Source organism: Lutjanus erythropterus, chromosome 15 (assembly GCF_056507025.1).
Source record: "Lutjanus erythropterus isolate fLutEry1 chromosome 15, fLutEry1.hap2, whole genome shotgun sequence".
NCBI classification, from domain to species: domain Eukaryota; kingdom Metazoa; phylum Chordata; class Actinopteri; order Lutjaniformes; family Lutjanidae; genus Lutjanus; species Lutjanus erythropterus.
The window spans coordinates 5,485,745-5,504,762 of record NC_139331.1 but is presented as its reverse complement, the minus strand read 5'-3'; the positions used below and the strand labels follow the sequence as shown (position 1 = coordinate 5,504,762).

The 19,018-nt window shown below is 40.8% G+C and overlaps 1 protein-coding gene and 1 long non-coding RNA gene across 2 annotated transcripts in view; one reads left to right on the top strand and one right to left on the bottom strand.

Moving 5' to 3' along the window:
* Positions 1 to 19,018, top strand: part of lrfn2b (leucine rich repeat and fibronectin type III domain containing 2b) — a 244,637-nt gene that overhangs the window by 7,165 nt on the left and 218,454 nt on the right. The window lies entirely within an intron of this gene.
* The window catches only part of LOC146313913 (uncharacterized), a 71,913-nt gene that overhangs the window by 34,484 nt on the left and 18,411 nt on the right, over positions 1 to 19,018 (bottom strand). Inside the window, exon 2 of the long non-coding RNA XR_014771943.1 lies at positions 17,386 to 17,614. This is a non-coding gene — a long non-coding RNA (uncharacterized LOC146313913). The remainder of the gene's footprint in view (positions 1 to 17,385; positions 17,615 to 19,018) is intronic.

The following is a 19,018-nucleotide window of genomic DNA, read 5'->3' as shown; positions in this document are numbered from 1 at the left end:
TCCTTCCTGCATCAGTCCTGATGTCAGACTCTCATCTGTTGCCATGGACAGTTTCACTGTCCCCTCATTTGCCATAGATTCTCCCTCTCCCTGAACATCCCTAAAGCTGGGATTATATAGGCATGCCTGCCAGTTCTTCAGCCTCAATTTTCTCCAAGAAAAGCTGCATAAGTGGATATGTATGAAAGTGTAGTGTTCACACTCCTGAGTGATCTGCCTTGGACAGAGTGTGTCTCTGTGTGTGGGTGTGTGTGTCCTTGGCAGACCAGGAGGAAGTAACATGCAGCATGCCAGGGCTTCCAAGCTTTCTCCTCGGTGGCGGAAGCAGCATTTGGGTTAGTGGTCTGTCGTCCATATGCCCTCCACCTGCCTCAACTAACACATGACCATCTGGGTGAGATTAGCATTTCCTGCACCAGTGTGCACAAAGGATTACACAGTGCTCCTTCACATGGAACACAAACAAATATATAAACCAGCACCTGAAGCTCAACAAGACTGACTGATGACAAGACTGACCTTGCCATCACTAGCTGCCCTCTCCTGCCAACAACCAACCCACTCCTGCAAATTCATTCTCCACTACAACTGGATGGCAATGCAGGTTATGGTCCAGGATCATGTTATCTCATGCCTAGACTACTGCTACTCCTGGCTGGTTTGCCAGCATGTGCCATCCGACCTCTGCAGCTCATCCAGAATGCATCTACCCAAGCTCTTCCACACAACTCTCCTCTGTCAGCTGCACTGCACTGCCTATTGTGTCTGCTCAAATCTGATTGAAGACACTGGTTCTTGCCCGCTGTCCTGCAAATGGCTCAGGCCCGTCCTACATCCAAGACATCCCAGTCCACACAGCATGATTTTTTTCCCCAAGGCTGTTCCACCACAGTCTGCCCTACTATACTGTGATTGGCTGTGAGCAAGTTGACTTACACTTGGGAGAAGTTAATAAGGTGGTTGTGGAAGATAAATGGATCAAAACAGGACTGGTCTTTGTGTGAAGCTAAATTTCCTTCAGTTTTCGGTCATGGTTTGGTTAGGTCCAGGCACAAAAACTACTTGAGTGGTTTAGACAAGAAAAATATGTGGTTAGGCTTAGGCAGAGACACTACTAGGGTAGGTTTATGAAAAAAAAAATCAAGGTTTACAGACATGTTGTCAAAGCAGCAAGAACTAGCCAGTCACAGCACTCTAGGGCACAACAAGGTGGATCAATCTTGGGGGAAAAGAAAAACATGCCATTCACTAATCTTTGCTAATCGCTAACTTACTGACCCCATGTTAACATATACTTCCTGTTTACATCCAACATATTATGAGAACTAGTGTATCAAAACTTAAAGCATTGGAAATAAGACAAAGAATAAAAATAACCTTGACAAAAGTTACACTCAATGAAAATTTAAATGCAACACTTTTGTTTTTTATGAGTTGATGTAGAACTTCTTCTAGCCTACTATGGCAACAGACACCAATTTTTTTCCCAGAAGGGCAAAGTCATGACCCGCTCTGCTGTGCCTCTGATTGGCTTTACCCTGATATCTTTACCTTAAGCCAAACCAATCACACTTCATGCCTAAACCTAACCAACCCAACCAACAAAGTCAATGAATACTAACCAATCAGGACTAGTAAGGCAGGTCATGACTTTGCCCTCCTGGGAAAAAAGTGGTATCTGTAGTCCTGTATGAAATATCCAAGGTTCAGTGCCCAGTAAATGTCTTTTTTCAAGATCAAACATCACATTTTAGACCATCCTTTTATTGTGAACAGTCAAAGACACACCTGTGCAATGATCCTATCCTATATCATTCTCCTCTATCCATTCATGTACATGTATGTGCCAGTGTTTCCCACAAAATGACAGTATAACTGTGTTACTGGGGCCCAGAGTTGGGGGTGGGAGGTTATTTGTTGGGTATTTGTGGAAATATTTGAAAGAACATTACCTTATTGCCAGTAGGTTATTTCTTTTTTCATAAGTTTAATTCTACTTAATACTTACCTTATTTCAGTGTTTACTGCTCACCCTGCTTTTCCCTTCAGTTCTCTTTTCCTCTCACACACACACACACACACACACACACACACACACACACACACACACACCTACATGTCTCTTACTGCACAAACTGGCTTGCTCCACCCCGTCTCTTTCTGTTTCTGTCTCCCTGTACAGTGTGTGTCTGCTCGGTTGATTTCACTCCTTGGCGGGATGTTTTATAAAGTTGCACAAAAAACACAACTTTTGGTTAACAGTTCAAAGTTAACTTCATAATATGGCCTATACAAAATGCTTAAATTTAAATAAGAATTAGACATATAAATAAAACCAAACTCTATTTTGTTTAAAATTTCAGCCAACTGTTAGAATCGTTTTGAGTGAAATAAATCCACACTTTAGATCATTTTAAGAGCATTAGCAGCTTTTTAAACATCTCTACACTGGCTACTAGCTAGCGAAACGCTAACGTTACATGATCTGCTGTCAGAGCCACATAGAAACAGTGTTTCGGTAATGTTAACTAGTGGTTTGATGATGCATCTGTAATGTTCACACCAGTGGGCAACTACTTAAATTGACAGCTCAGGGGTGTGGAACCAGAATGAGGCACCATAATCTGCATTGTGATTCAGTCCAGCATGTACCTTTAGTTTAGGAACAGTTGCCATGCTTGCACTGAGTTTTGATACCCAACTTTAATCATGGGGCACGGCAGCAGACTCATGAGGTCAACAACGGACCAGCTATTGATTGTCAATATGTTCAATGATTCTTCAAATTACTCTGCATTGCACCTGCATGCCCGATAAATCACATTTTTCCGGCTGTGAGGACACTCCACAGTAAAGTACTACAGTGTACATAAGACAAATGAGAAAACACACACTGGCATAAACAAAACCCAAACAGCGGCTACGATGATCCTCTCAGCTGACTGAGTAGAAGCTGTAGTGACCTCAGTGTCAGTAAACAGTGAAACAGGTCTGCACGAGGCCACCACACAGTCCTGGCACCGAGATGCGCAGAGGCAGGAAATGAGGCTCTGGCATGTTGTCGAGCTCAGTCCTGAGGGACCGCTGTCTGGCTCTGTGAGTGCTGACCTGTCAGAGCCAGGATTGGGTCGGCCATACGAGAAGGGATCAGAAATCATGAATAAATGAGCAGAGCCCCTGGCACCAGGCCCAGGCTGCTCACAGACACTCAGCATCCAGAGAGGATTAGGTCTGGTCCTCATACAACACTCCACTGGACACATCATTTACTGAATATTCATCTCATACTTCATTCTAAATAGGCTCTGGCAGTCATATTTTTTTATCTTTATTGACTGATCCTGTCAATATTATTTCCTTAACCGATTTAGTTTTCAACCTACAGAATATTTTAAAAATGTGACACTCCTGCAGGGACCACTACGATAATTTGAAACTTATCGATGAAATAGGTTAACGTTGCTTTTGACTTCACTCAGGACCCACACCTCGGTCTTCTGGGTTAAAGTCCTGTGTTTGTTTTACCCATCTACCCTCCCCAACTCCTCCATGTGCAGATTTTTTTGTTCACTATACTGCCTCTGTCATAACTACCACAACCACAAGAAGTCACCACCCGACAATAACTGTAAATATGTAAATATGTGTCGTAATAACCTGCTTGCACAGATGACGTCTGGAGTGCCGCAACTTTTTGAAAATTCCAAATTTGTAACCAGCAAATATTTTACTTTACTTTTAGTGAATTGGATCTGAAGTAATAATGTTTTCTCAAAAAAAAAAAAAGTAAATAAACAGATAAATCTAAGAAAATATAAAGGAATTACATATGGCATTTGATAGCTGTAGGAGGCTATCTGTTTCTGTAGCTTTTCGTTAATCTGTTGCAATAATTGAACAGACTGATTTTTTATTCAAGCAAAAACAACAACAACAAAAAACCCAATCAGGATCTTAAAAAATGCTAAACAGACAATACACGATAAAAAAAAAAAAAAGCAAGAAAGACCCACAGTAGTAATGGGCATAGCAGTGCAGTGATTAGCTTGGTGGCTAACCTCACAGGAAGGTTGTGGGTTTGTGCGTGGAATCTGCATGTACTTCCTGTGCTTTAGTGGGTTTCCTCTGGGTGCTCTGGATTCCCCCACCATCAAAAACAAGTATATTTGGTTAATCCTCCAGTCAGTAGCCCTGACTAAGGTCCTAGCTTAGAACTGGATCTGGTCCCCAGGTGCTGCACAGTAGCTGCATCCTGATAGTAAGATGGGTTCAATGCAGAGAGTGAACTTAAACTTAAACAACTGAAAAGCTAATCAGCGTGAAAAATTGAATTCAGTTACAGAGGCTAAGACTCCTTAGCGGGGGCCTTGGGTTCGATTCCAGCCTGCAGCCCTTTCATTCTTCCATTCCCTGTCTCTCTAAAAGTTGTCCTATCAAACCAAGCCTAAAAAAACCAAACAAATAATGTAAAAAATTAAAATTTTCTGTATAGTGTTATTTAAAAATCTAAATGAGAGGAAAACTAGCACCACCAAGGTAAATAAATAAATAAAATACAACCTATGCACTGTATTGACTGTATGGGTCCACAGTGGGTTTATTAAACTGGGCATCCCTGGTGTTACACAGCAGCCTCTCTGCTTTCCACCCTGCAGTCTCCGTCACTTGATCTTTCCTTCACGACAACGTATCTGTAACATAAGGATCCTCTCAAATCAGATTATCCAGGCTGACAAGAAACCCTCTTTTGTTTCCTGAAATGAGGTCACACTACTGCAGCGGAAAAATCGGTCAACAGAAAAAAGCTTTTCAGATGTCATCGTCTAATCAGAATATGCTTTTCTCATCGGAAATACCGCTGTGCTCCGGCTCTAAATAGATCATGAGGCTGTGGCTGCTCACTGCGTGAACATTCAGCATAAGCAGCTTATTCCCTGGCTGCTATTGCCGTTTCTTAAATTTCCAATATCTAGTAAATAACCTGCAGTCTTTGTCTCTGCGGGTACACCCTGTGGGACATTGGACAGCCAGGGGGATACAGAGATATGAAAATAGAGACATTGAGCTGCGTGTCTGAGTCAGAGAAGCCCTGTGTCAGCTCTTTCCAACCTGGCCATGAGACATTACACTGTGAGCCCTCAGATTTACGACTCCTCCGGTTGGCCTTTGGATAATTTTTAATATTCACTTTGCATTGGTGGCCAGAAATTCATTGCCGTTCTTCAGCCACGGACAGATGAATGGTAAGAAATTTCAAAGGAAAAGAAGAATAGAGAGAAAAACAAAACAAAAAAAGAGATCCTGACGCAGAACTCCAAAGATAAAGTGCAGCTTATATTTTACAGATTCCACAAGAACTACACATTTTTGCTTCATGTCCCTTTTGGGAAACTGATAGAGACAGAGAGAGGATGATATGCAGCAAATGGGCCACAAGCAGGCGTCGAACCAGCAGCCGCTGCAGAGGACTGATAGCCTCAGAACATGGGCCACACGCTCTACCAACTGATCTACAGGGGCACCCTTTCTTGTTTCAGTTATAGGCCTCTTGTTTTGGTCACTGTTTTCATGAGCACAAGCTTCAAGTTTTTATGGGAAAACCAGGATTTGTTGCCCACAGAAAAACTGCATATCAAGGGCTGCACAAATAATCAGAATATTATTGAAAGCACAATATGGCCAAGTGCAATATCCAAACTGCAGAAATAGAACCAAATCACAATTTTTCCAAAAACAAAAAACATGTGAAAAAACAGCATTTGAATTAAGTACTGTAGTGCTGCAGAGATTCCTGGCCTAAAAATCTTAGATATAATAGTTTTATTTTTCAGTAAATTGTAATGCAAAAATGATCACCCCCACTAATCATATCCCTTAATGCAATTTCAGTCGAAATAATCGCAATATGACTTTTTTTTACCTTATAGTGCCAATACTACAGAATCATTTGATCCACTGTTTTTCAGAATATCTGCACAGTCTCAATACGTCCGGGTGGTTCTGTGGCAGCATCTGACCATCTTTGGAGTTAATTAGAACTGTGTACGTTTGCAAGGAAGGAAAATGGATCATACAGCCTCAGCATTGTTTCGGTGGTTTTACACATGGGAGCATTGCTCTTGGGATTAGCTGTAAAGCTCAGGCTATACTGTACTTTAATGTTGTGTTGCGCGCAATCAGGGCTGGAACGACATGCTCATCTCTTTTTTTTTTAACACTAGACCATCGGTAATAGTTGAATCATATCGCAAATGATATTTCCAAAAAGAACACACGTGTTGGTCAGTGTCTCTCAGTTTTATTTCAGCAGCATCATCGCTATGCTGCATATAAAAATGGTAAAGAACATGATTTTTGAAGTGCTACATTGAGAAGGAGTGAAAACTGCACGCGGTACAAAGATGAACCTTTAAATTACACAGGAAACTGAAACTGAACTTGAAAACTGTCCTTGACTGCATATTGTACAATAGAATGAATAGCAAATACAGGCAGTATGTTTAGAGCGGTTAAACCACTGACTGGAAGGTCGGTGGTTCGACCTCTGCATCCTCCAGTCCCAGCTGTCCTTGGGCAAGAAACTGAACCCTAAACTGTGTGTGAATAGATGAGCGCAGCATCTCTCGTGGTGAACATATTGGTACTGTGCACGGTGGCCTCTTCCATCAGTGTGTGTGTGTGTGTGAATGGGTGAATATTGTCATATGCTGCAAAGCCCTTTGAATGTTCCGGTGAATAGAAAAAGCACTGTATAAATGCAGTCCATTAACTGTCCAAGTAGAGCTTGGGAGTGTCAAGATCACACCTTCAATTTCTTGATGGGCTTCTGTTGACCCCAGCACCACTCACCTGGGTCAATTTTAAAAGAGGAAGGCATATTTTATTAATCCCCTTTTTATACAAACAGGCCGCAGACACACACACACACGCTCAAATGGAACTTTTAGACGTGCATCGGGGATGTCAGAGCGAGGGGGCTGCACACTTCCATATAGTCAGGGCTTGGGTGCCTTCCTCAAGGGCACCTCGGCAGTTTTCCCAGGAGGTGAGCTGGCACATCTCCAGCTGCCAGTCCATGCTGGACTTGAACCCTCCAGTTCCCAAGCCAAGTCCTTATGGACTGAGCTACCTGCTACAACTGCTGCCCCCAGTTATGTGCAATAATCAAATTTCAAAATCTATTTGGAATTTTAAAGTTGATGTAGTGTTTGGCCGGCTTTAGACCGACCCTGAAAACCTGACTGTTATGAGCTTTACAGAATCTGTTATTTCAATCTTAATTTCCTGATTTGGTTTGTTTCTGTGGGGATCTGTGGTTTTTGAGTTGTTTGTCTTTTGTGATTGTGAGCTGGAATGGACTGTTTTCTGGTTTTGGAGAGGCTCTTTACTGAGTGGAATGAATTTTTTACAAAAAAAAAAAATATTGGATTGGATTGGTAAAAGGTATTGGCTGATACGCAAATTTCAGGTATCTGAATTGGTATCAGGAAGGACAAAAAATGAATTTGAACATCTCTACCAGAGAGCAACTAGTACTGGGTGATATTGTATATAAAAGTTGCAGATTTCCAAGCAAATTTGTAATTAATTTAATCACAAAAACCTTTTGACAACCAGCCTGGGGTTGGTTTAATCCAGCCTGGCTTGCAGGGACAAAACCAGATCTGGTGTCGGTGGTACCAGCAAACAATTAACAGAACATAAGGTCAAAGACGCAGGGATCAGCCACATTCTGTGTTACTGAAAGATAAAAAAAAAAAAAGACAACACGCCTGATTTAACACCCCTGAGAGGTGTGATGAGTGTATGTAAAGCAGATGATGAGTTGCTGATACAAACATGCAGCATGTGTGGAAAAATGACAAAAAAATTACGTAGGAGGAAAAAAGTGAGGAGAAGCGGGGGGGGGGGGGGTGGCGGTTTGATGTACGCAGAGAGCAGGAAGTGAGGAGGAAGAAGAAAGACCGAAGTGTTTTTTTTTTTTTCCTTTTTGGCAATGCACAGACAGACGTCCCCTTCCTGTTTGTTAGCATGCCCATCAGAGGGTTACTGTGTCGCTGCTGAGCTGCAGCTGACCTGCCGCCACTCGCTGCACCGCCGCCCTCGAGCCAATTAGAGCCTCTGCCAGCCCAATCTCGCTTCCCTCGCCTCCCTCTGCATGCCGAGCACCTGAGCCTGAGAGGGAGGACGCCTCCACTTTTGTTTGTTTGTCACTGCAGTTCCGCGTGGCTCAATTAACTTAATGGAAAACAGGTAGATTGAATAAAAATCGCTTCCTATTTGCTTTGGCGGTGCAGGTGCCTCTCGGGGTCTCTGTTGTTGTGTTGTTGCCGCTCCCCTGATGAATGGAGCTCTGTCCCTCCACTGCCCAATCAGCCAGCTGATTCCCTGCTCCCTCTCATTATGCACACACACACACACACACACACACACACACACACACACACACACACACACACAGGCTGATTTGATAAAACCTGGCACTGGGGTTTCTCGGTATTTTTAGCCACAATTTCTATAAACTGTCCCTTGTAAAATGTCCTGGGAGGGTTGGCGAGTGAATATCGACAGCCCTCAGGAGCCAGAGTGCCCGCCCTGGAATGATGTTACATCCCTCCAAAGCGTTTGACAGCATTGCCCTGTTTTCCACCAACATTTCATTTTTTATCAGTGACATATATTAGCTGTCACGGTGCTAAAGTGTCCGTCCTCCTTTGTTGTTTGACATAATTAATGCCTCCCTCTGCAGAGATTCATCCCACCCAACCAGCCACTCGCGGGGAACAGATAACAGTGCTAGCGCTGTTAGCACTTAGCGTCTTCATTCCTACTGTTTACAGTCTTCTGCAGGGGGTATTTTGTCAACTCAGATAGTAAATTTACTCATTTCTTTTACAGAAATAGTGGCTTAGGTCTTTGTTTACTTAAACTGCAGAGAGAAGGCCTCAATTCCTGAAAAGTCCTGTTAATATTTTAGTAAGACACCTCTGTTACTGTTTTAATTGGCTGTTAATGCAAACTCAACATGCCCCCATGTTTATTTTTTATTATAATGTCCATTTCCACAGTGCTGTTCCCCATCAATGATAGAATCATGCCTTGCTTACAAGTGCTGAACAGAAAAGTTGTTTTCCAAACCCCCAAATTTTCGTCAAAGGCTTCCACTTCACTGTATTTTTTTTCAATGTTAAAGGAAAAATCTGTAATATATTTACTGTAATAAATCACAAAATAACCAGGATGTGTCATCAGAGATCAAGGAAACATGTTAGAATGCTCCTGTCACCGTGTCTCCTTTTGAGATCTCCGTTCTGGACCGGAACAACTGTTTGTATGGTCTGGTTCACATTAATCAGCCTTAAAATATATGCCGAATTTTTTGGAAAATGGGTTCATGTCTGTTTATGAGTTGTAAGAAATCATTAATAATCATGTAGAAGGCATAGATGTTTAGAACTCTTAAATTAAGAAAAGTGTTAATGGAGTTTGGCAGGCAGGCATTTAACTCATCATCCAGGGTGTTATTTCAGAGCAGTGAGCTTTTGTCTTCAGGACGACAGGCTTAACTTTACATTGATAGACAACTGACTGTTATAAACAGCTTATGGAGGACTTGTCATCACTTGTAATTTAAATCTACAATGTTGTGCACATCCTGTGCTTCTGCAGAGCTCCTGCAACTCCCTTCAGTCTATTAAACATACAGTCTATGGTTTCAGGTCTCTATTTGGACTGCTGCGCTCATTTTTGTACATGCAATGGCTACACATAGCTTCTTTAAAGTCCATTTAAAGCAGAAAGGGTTTTTTGTAGTCAGGGCTTTTTGGGCAGACCTGAATTCAACCATCGGTTTCATGATTGAGACCTAATTTCATATACTTTACATTTACATATGATTTTTTTAATCATTCAGCTTTGGCTGAGTGGTTAATAAAATGTGTTTCTGTGGTGTGACAAACTCAGAACACACATTTATTGTGGCTTTACACAATCTTTAAGCTCCGTTATCAGTGAGTCAACACCTCCTTGCACAGATGTTTTAATTTGTTAAGATGTGAACAAGGGATGAGGTGTATTTAACACATAATGAAAGTCAATTAAAAAAAATAGATTGTAGATCTGCACCATCAGTAACACAAACAGTACACAGATGTGAGGGGTTTGTGCTGTGGAGGTGCTGATTGTGTCTATTCTTGTTGTGCTTTTGTCTGGTAGCTGTGTTTTAACCAACATATTTAAAGCAGATGTTGAAATGTCACATTAGAAAAGTTTAAAAGTATGAAAAAAATAACATTTGCAAGATCTATAATACCTCCATGATGGCTGCACACAGATCTGATGGAACCTTCCTCACATTAATACATCAAACAAACGGAAATGTCTGATTTACATCCTGTTCTCTACATTGTTTCACAATCTGAGTTTGACTGGTCCCCTTTTAACTGTCATCTTGTTGCGCCCTCTTCCTCTGCAATAACATTACAGGCCCTTACACATGATCAGCTGTAAAAACGCCTTGGCCTGGCCGTCCCGCTGTTTTTCCCCATGGAGAATCTATAAGAATCTAAGCGGCACCGCTACCCTTAGCGTGGCACACCGCTCAGATTTGCCCCTGCTCGCTGCGCTCAAAGTTCAAATTATTTGAACTATGACCTTTATGAGATAACAGCTGTATGTACAACAGATGTATGGAAACGACATTAGTAGAGGAGGAAGAGACTGATGGTTGAGTCGTAAAAGGAAACCCCAGACCTGCGAAAGATCTCGTGAGAGTGATCATTTTAATGTTTGTACAACACCACAATGACGGAACAACGCGCAAATCTTGTGAGAGTTTCGCAAATCAAGGCTTCCCTTACAGACAGAACCGAAGAAAAGCGTTTCACGGTTGCCCAAACTCTTTAACACAACATTACAAACAATGATCTTGCTAGTAAACGTTAACGCATTGCAAAACGTGAGCAGTTAGATCGGGCCATGAGATTTAATTTAGCCTAGCCGTTTCTACACCAGGCACACGGAACCTAGCAGTTACCTACCTACCAACTGGACAATTATCAACGCCTAAAGTTTCTCTCAATAACCAACTCCCAATGATTACACAGTGGTCATGGATGGCATTCAATCACTTTCTTTTATTCAATTTGTGATACGTTCAGTTGGAAACCTTGCTATTGTCAGCTCTTCTTAAGCGGCAGATCCAACCAAACAAGGAGTGAGGCTGTCTTTAATTAGGCTGACATCATGTTTTGATGTGGTTAGCCTGCTTTGTCTTATCTCCTGTTTTACAGCAGCTCATTACAAAGTTGGCTGAAGCAGGCAGACCCTCAGATCTGCACGTCCAGTTTACAGGCTCATGAATTTTAAGACGGGATTCTCAGACTCCTTCCACTTAAGCGCTGCATCATATTTCATGCCGCTAATGGTGCAGTTGCAAAAAAATGCTTACAGTTTTCCGTTTGAGAGCCTGTGGTATAACGTGAGCCTAATGACCAAGTGTTATGTGGGAGTGCTAACTCCAAGCCAGAGCTTGTTTATAGTAATTTTGCTCACACAGATGCATTGTGTAATTGATCTGCTCACTGCATAGCTGTTGATGTGAGACAAACCCTGAAAAGAGGACGGAGGAGCCCAGGGGACTGGAGCAGCAAAAAAAAAAAAAAAAAAAAGGGCTTTGAAGTGAAGCTAATGGTGGAGGAAGAAATCAACCTACATACAGTACAGTACAGAACAGCACAGCAAGGAGCACGTGTGGCTGCTATTCATGGCACGCTGCTGTGTGTGGGCCTGTGTTCTGCATCTGCTCTTCTGACTTCACCACATGAGCACAGTCATGTCAAAAAAAAAAAAATCTATGTTGGTGTTTCATGTCCACTCATTTACCAGTCCATAGATCAGAGAATGAGTGGTCTCGCTGCTGTTTGGTACTATGGAATAATCTGAGTTCAGTACAATAAAGTCATTCTTTATACTCACACTACAAAACGGATACACTCGCGGGCTCGCAGGTCCTTTTTTTTACCTCAATGTACAGACAACCAGGCTTTTATTTAGAGCTCATTTATAAGAGACAGACCAGTCTCAGTTAATGCAAGCTCAAAGCCTCCCAGAGGTTTCTCTTATGCCATGAAAAATTTGCTATAATGTACTGTGCAATCCCACAGCACTAACTCCAACAACAGATAGAGACATTTCTTACTCACCGCTGCGGAGAACACTGCCGTTCTCACTTTCCTTTCTCTAACAGAAATACTGCTTTCAATCACAAATCATTTCCACAACTATTTTGCCATATTTCAGGGTCGTTGTGAAGTTAGCATGAGTAACTCAACAGCGGCGCACACATGCTGACACACTTTTAGGGCCCCATCTTACAGTAATCTAAAGTGCATGGTTCAAAGCGTAAGGGATTTAATTTATTCAAGGCATGTCCAAATCCACCTTTGCCATCTTGTGCCATGGGCGCACATCTTATCAGCTGCGCACAAGCGCCTTGAATAATGTATGGGTGCGTTTTGGGCGTAACGTACAGTAAAACTAATCAGACAGACGTCTCTCATCACCTTTAAGAGGCAGGCGTGGCCGGAGCGCAAGTGTCGGCAGCACGCTGAGGGAATTACAGGGACAAAAAAGAGGAGACATCTCCTGGTTTGAGAAATGAAAGTGCGCAATATACGTTTGAGGGAGGTGATGTGCAACTACGCACGGTTTATCCCAACAAGTATTATATCACCAGTGTCACGCATGCACAGCTTATTTCAATATTTACAATTTATTGCTGATAGAAAACATATTCAAATGACACTTTACTAATTCGCACTCCCGTGTGGGAAAAGCCTTACCATAAATGAAGGTGTTTTGTTTGGTGTGGAGACGTGTGTGCGCCTCAGCCAAACACGCCGGTCGCTCTCCTGTGCAGATGGACCACTTGCACCACAGCCTTTACACTTTGACCAGGTTTTAGCAGGTCTGTGGTGCAAGTGGTTTCGACTACCATGAGTCGTGAACAGCCTTTGAGCGCACAGAAACACAGATTAATTTGCAAATGTGCGGAAAAAGACAACTGTGCCAGTTTTGTGTAAGCTGTAGTAGTAGTGGCACTGTTATTGAGGCTGATCTATATATTGATATTATATCGATATCATGACATGGGTCTTTTCCTGAGGTTTAATAGCTGCTTTACAGTAAAGTTATGCCATTTTATGAACTTATCAGACTGTCCTGACTGTTCTATTATATATTGATGATTAACTATGTGAAAGCAACCACAGTATTGTTGAGCTTCAATAGATACCGATACCAGTATCAAGTATAATTCCAATACTGTGCTCATGTACTTGTACTAACTACTCATATAACTACTCAGATACCGCCACACCTGATGCCACTTTACAATAAGTAGCTGCTTCAACACAAGCAATTTGAGCAAATATCTAAAGAACCAACGTGACACCGAGTTCAAGAAGCTAATGTTACCTAACGCTAGCAGTGGGAAACAGCAACAACAATTTGTGACATTTAGAAAGTGAGGAACATCTGATGAAGTTAAAACATGCTTTTAACATCATTCTATGAACTCTAACAGCATTATTAAGTACTCATATCAGTAGTCTGTATCCAAATATCTGTACAGTGTTGGTGCATCAGTTTGCAAAAGAAATATTGATCCATCCTGTTCCTAAGCATATAAAATGGCACATTTTCATTTGCAGTCCAGTCACTCTCCCTCTCTCTCCCTTGTGCATCTCTGAATGAGGCTGTACATAATTCTGGTAAACACATCCTGACATGTTTCTGTTGCAGATGTGGTATTTTTGTTTTGTTACGCAATACAGCCACATGTTGACACTGTTGTGCAACACTGCAAAACCTCTTCTTATCAGAATCTTTTCAGTCTCAGGAGCAAAAGACTCCCTCGTCCTCTAAGAGTGCGGTCTGGTGCAAGGGTCCATGTTCACTCAGGCACACGAGGCCATCTCTCGCCGTCTGCTGAAAGCAGGGCCGTGCAATTTGCATAAATCAAATGGGATTGTTTTGGTCTGATGAAACAAACTGAGTCAAAATCAGGGGCCGAGTTAGCATGCACAGCATCACCCTCAGACTCTCATGAGCAATTCTGAATTGTGCCTCGTCAGATTTTCATGGATGATGGTTCAGATCTATTTTAGGAACTCATATCTGATGCCAATATGAACTAAAAAGCAATGTGGAAAGGAAATAAATGCACAGAGTAACCAAAGATCTGTGTCTGTACTCAGCCTCTTCCTGCTCTCAGTGAACTGACACGAAAGGGACTAAAATATTCAGTATGTCATTTTATTTATGTCAGAGATATTGTTGTCATGGCATGTGCTCAGGGATGACCAATACTTCCTCTTCCCATTTCCCCTGATGAGTTACATCTTAAATTTTTAACTGTAACTTGTAAGGATGACTAGAAACTCAAGGTCTGATAGTACAGCGGTAAAAAGGTCATGATACAATATTTATTGTCATTTTAAGAAATAAAAAAAGAAGAAATGACAACTTGAAAGATTATAAGTCTGATGTGTACAGCACTTTTGTTCACGTAAAATTAGTTTTTCCTTTTAACTTAAATTGCTTCTGCTTTCCTTCATTAATAAAATAAAATGAAAGTAGCAGCCATGACCTGAGCAAAAAATTGCCATGAATTGTTTTTTTGAGTTGTTGAATTATATATGTGCAACTGCAAAACAAAAACAAGGCAGCAGTTAGTATCAGTCTTTGTATAAAATAAATTAAAAAAGTAAAACGATGTAATTATCCATGAAATTAGATCTGCAACAAACTATTTTGATAATCGATTCATCATTTTGAGACATTCTTTAATTTAAAAAATGTCCAAATTCTTGGATTTCAGCTTCTCAGATGTTAATGTTTGTGGTTCTGTTACTCTTCTAAACTGAATATCTTTTGGTTATGGACAAAACAAGACAAACAAAAGAAAAATCAAGGACATCATCTTTGGCTTTCATCTTTGACACCAAATGAAATTTTCTAACATTTTATGGATCTAACAACTAATCATTTAATCGAGAAAATAATCGACAGATTAATCAATTCTGAAAATAATGTTTAGTGGCAACCTCCATGTAATATAGTATATCATCACAGTTTTTACTGTGGTATCGCACTATTACATAAACTGTTACATCCCTAGTTATTAGAAATAATTAGATGTGAATTCTCAAATAGTGGCTGGGGGGCCTCTATTAACTTCAATGGCAGAGAGAATCAGGCCTTTATTTTGAAGACTTTATTCCCAACCCTTGCTGTTCCTGTGGTAACGTCCTTCCTGGCCTGTTGTCTTGATAAATTCATAATAACGTATCCTGCAGTTCCACAGACAACACTCTATAGAATATAGAATATATATAGAATAACATTCATTTTAATGAAATGTCTCATAAACAAGTTAAGTTACGACATTGTGATCGCAACAATTAATACAAATTCAACCAATCCCTGTGAATTCTGCACGACCATGCAATTTTGTCCAGTCAGCACAACTTTTTTTCTGCAAAGTTCCCCGAGCTCCAGCAGCCCGAGTTTTCTTCTCTTTTTTTTTTTCCATCACAAGTGCTGAAAAGAATTGTTGCTGACATTTATCAGTGCTTTGTGCCCTTTTATTTTCTACAATTTTGTGCTGGTTTTGAGTTTGAGCTTTTGCTTCTTTGTGGAATACCCGCAAGTCAACTACTTAATTTACATTTAAAGCAAATTTTGCTAGAGTTGGTAAGGTTACTCAGGACACTTAGAATGCAGTGCGGTTTCATTCTCCTTGGAGCGACTTGCCTTTAATTTTTAATGAATTATACAAAAAAAATAATCAAAAGAATGAAGAAAAAAAAAGGGTCAGAGAGTTCTTGTTCAGTGTGTTGTTGGTCCAGCCCTCAGTTTACTGTTTAAGCCTAAGTTGCACTTAACTTCAGTTCTGAATGACTCTGTTTTCTTGATTTTTCTAAAAAAAAATTTCAGGGAGTGCTTGTTTTGGAGGACCCTGAGGACTTTGGCCCTTCTGAAGGTTTTTCCCAACAACAGTGCACTCAATGAAATTCAACACCTTTTGCTGAGGTGTTTCACCTTCATAGTCTGCTGGCTTCATCTTTCCTGGTGGGATATTAATGTGAAAAATCTGAGGAACTGTTGAATATTGATCCAAAAAAAAAGAAAAGTGAAATAAGAGGGTGAACATGATAATGGCTCTCTTGTGGTACTGATGGAAATAGTGCTGTGGAAAAAGACTACACAATGATCCATCATGTGGGTTATTATAACACAACTCCATCCTCCATGCTACGACTCAGGCATTATTTAAATTTATATAGGGGCTCATGTTATATCACTTACTGTAATCGGTGTAGCATCACAGAGTGCATGTCTGTACTGTATGTAACTGATATACATTCAGGACAGTGGAGACTGAGGTTACTGCTGTTTATACTTCAGACTTCAGTGTTTACTGTGGAGTCAACCTGGGCAGTATATTGATATTCAATATCATGATGTGAGACTAGATATCGTCTTAGATGTTGGATATGGTGAGATAAGTGGAGATAAGACATAAGTGGTGTCTTTTCCTGTTTTTAAAAGGCTTTTAATGCCAATTTCTGACTGTTCTATTATTTATTTTACTGATGTAGTCATTTTATTTGATTATTTTTCAAAAATCTGCTTGTTTTAATATTTTGTGAAAACATTTATAGTCATCCCTTCAATACTGATTCATACTGATATTGAATTTGGTCAAAAATATACAGTTTTGACTTTGAGTTCAAAACTCAAGAATCTGCTATAGTCCACTGCCTTGACATTTTGAGTTTTCTCTTTTTTTTTGTTTTTACAGTGCAGTTCCGGTAGATTCAACTGCAGACAGAAAGTAGTTCCTACATGAAACTGCTCACAGAAACTGTCCCTTTAAAAGTTGCTCTCCTCATTTTTCCTGGTAGGTTATATATGTGAAAAATCTGAAGGAAGTGTTGTGTTTCACAGATGGCAGTTTAATGGGTGTGGAAGTGAAATAATTAGTGAATAAAACTAACATTTGCGTTCAAAAGACAAATTCAAACAGGCAGAGTGTGTATTTGATAATGGCTCCGTTGCTGTACTGCTGAGTACACAATGTTTAATTTTTAATGTATCATGTGAGTCATAGTACAAGTAATTCCACCCTCGTCAATGTTTTTAGCCAGCCGTTATTAACCTCTTTGCTCATGCATGACTCAGCCATTATTTGAACACCAGTATATAAACTATAATATCAGTATTTTAGGTATGTTATTTAATCTGATCAATCCAGCATCACAGAGTGCAAGGACAGTCTTTACTGTATGTAACTGATATCTTCAGGTCAATGTTGTTTACCTCAGTTGTGTTTCCTTCAGGATGTGTGTGGCAGGGCTGCTGTTGTACCTTTGGCCCACATTGGGTGTCCGGCAGCTGCGGCGGCGTCACTTGAATGTTTTCACTGACATATCAGCGAGGACGGTCCCGGGGATTAGTCCCTTTGCCCCTCATGCAGTGGCCTGCCATCCAGCGCTGGGTTGGCTGCCAGCCTCCTGGATTGGCCCAGATCAGCACGCTGTGTTTAATTCTGTAAATGAAGGATCAGAGGGGCAGAATTACAGTCTGCATGTTGATATCTGATATAGTTTAGGCCAGGATGCCTACACACTTGCAGGGAACGCACACGGCAGACAGGAGGGCATGGTGTCCTGTTACATAAGCATGGTTTGATGTATGATGTGGGTCAGTTTAGAGCTGCACGGTTAATCGCGATTGCAATAAAATCGCAATATGGCCAAGTGCAATATCTAAATCACAGAACCAAAATGAACAATGTGTGAGGAAACGGCATTGTAGTGAGGCACTGTGGTGCTGCAGAGATGACCTCGTCTTAACATCTGGCCTAGACTTTAACATGCAACTTGTAATGCAAAACTGCAAAACTGGTCATTTCCACTAATCGTACTGCATGTTGCAATTTCAGTCAAAATATGTGCAATATGACTTTTTCCAAAGTACGCAGCCCCACTCCAGTTTGGATGTTCAGAACTCAGCATGTCATGGTATTAGGATTATTTGAAAATTTATTTCTAACAGAATCTTCAACCCATTGCAACAGTTTGCTTACATAACACACATCCTGTACAAAGTGTGGAGATTCTCCCGGTGTCCTGTATGAACACACAGTCATGGCTGGAAGAGTTTCAGAACCTGGTTTGTGTGTCCATCCAGGCGGTTGACAGCTCACTGCCAGTTTGTCCATCAAGTCAAGCTTGTATTCACAGCAGCTTGCAGCATCTTTGACACAAGATTAAGACTGGTGTGAAGCTTAAGATTTTGGGGGATCTATTGGCAGAATTAGGCCTGAGTGATAAGAGCTGAAAAACCTATTTCATGTACTCGTTGCTGAGTGATACAGACAAAATCACCAAATACAATGATATATATAGATATATAAGATTATTTGTTACGTGTGTGTCAAAGGTAAACAAGATGGAGGACCCAAAAATGCAGACTGCACAGCAAAATCAGTTCAAATGTATTTAGTAAAGAAAACAAAGGAACAAAAGCTTACAGAAATGCAGGAGGGTCAAAACCATTATCCAACAAAAACCCCAAAAGAATCCACAAAAAGGCAAAACACAAAAAAACGGTCCAGGAAAATGATGCAAGGTACAACGCAAGAAGGGGAAACAGGAGAGGGCAGGATAACACACGAGGGCAACAACAAACTGACAAAGAAACAGAGAAACACAGGCACTAAATAGACAGAGAACTAATCAGACACAGGTGGACAGACAGGTGAAACCAATGGAAATCAAAAAGAGCAGGACACATGAGGGAGGACCAGGACTACAAAATAAAACAGGAAATAACCAACAGAAATCCCAAAATCATGACATTATTGGTGCTTTCATAAAATATTAACACTAGGGTTCTGTGTGTATTAAGAGCCATTTGAAACCATTAATCAGTCTATAATCGCTAAATC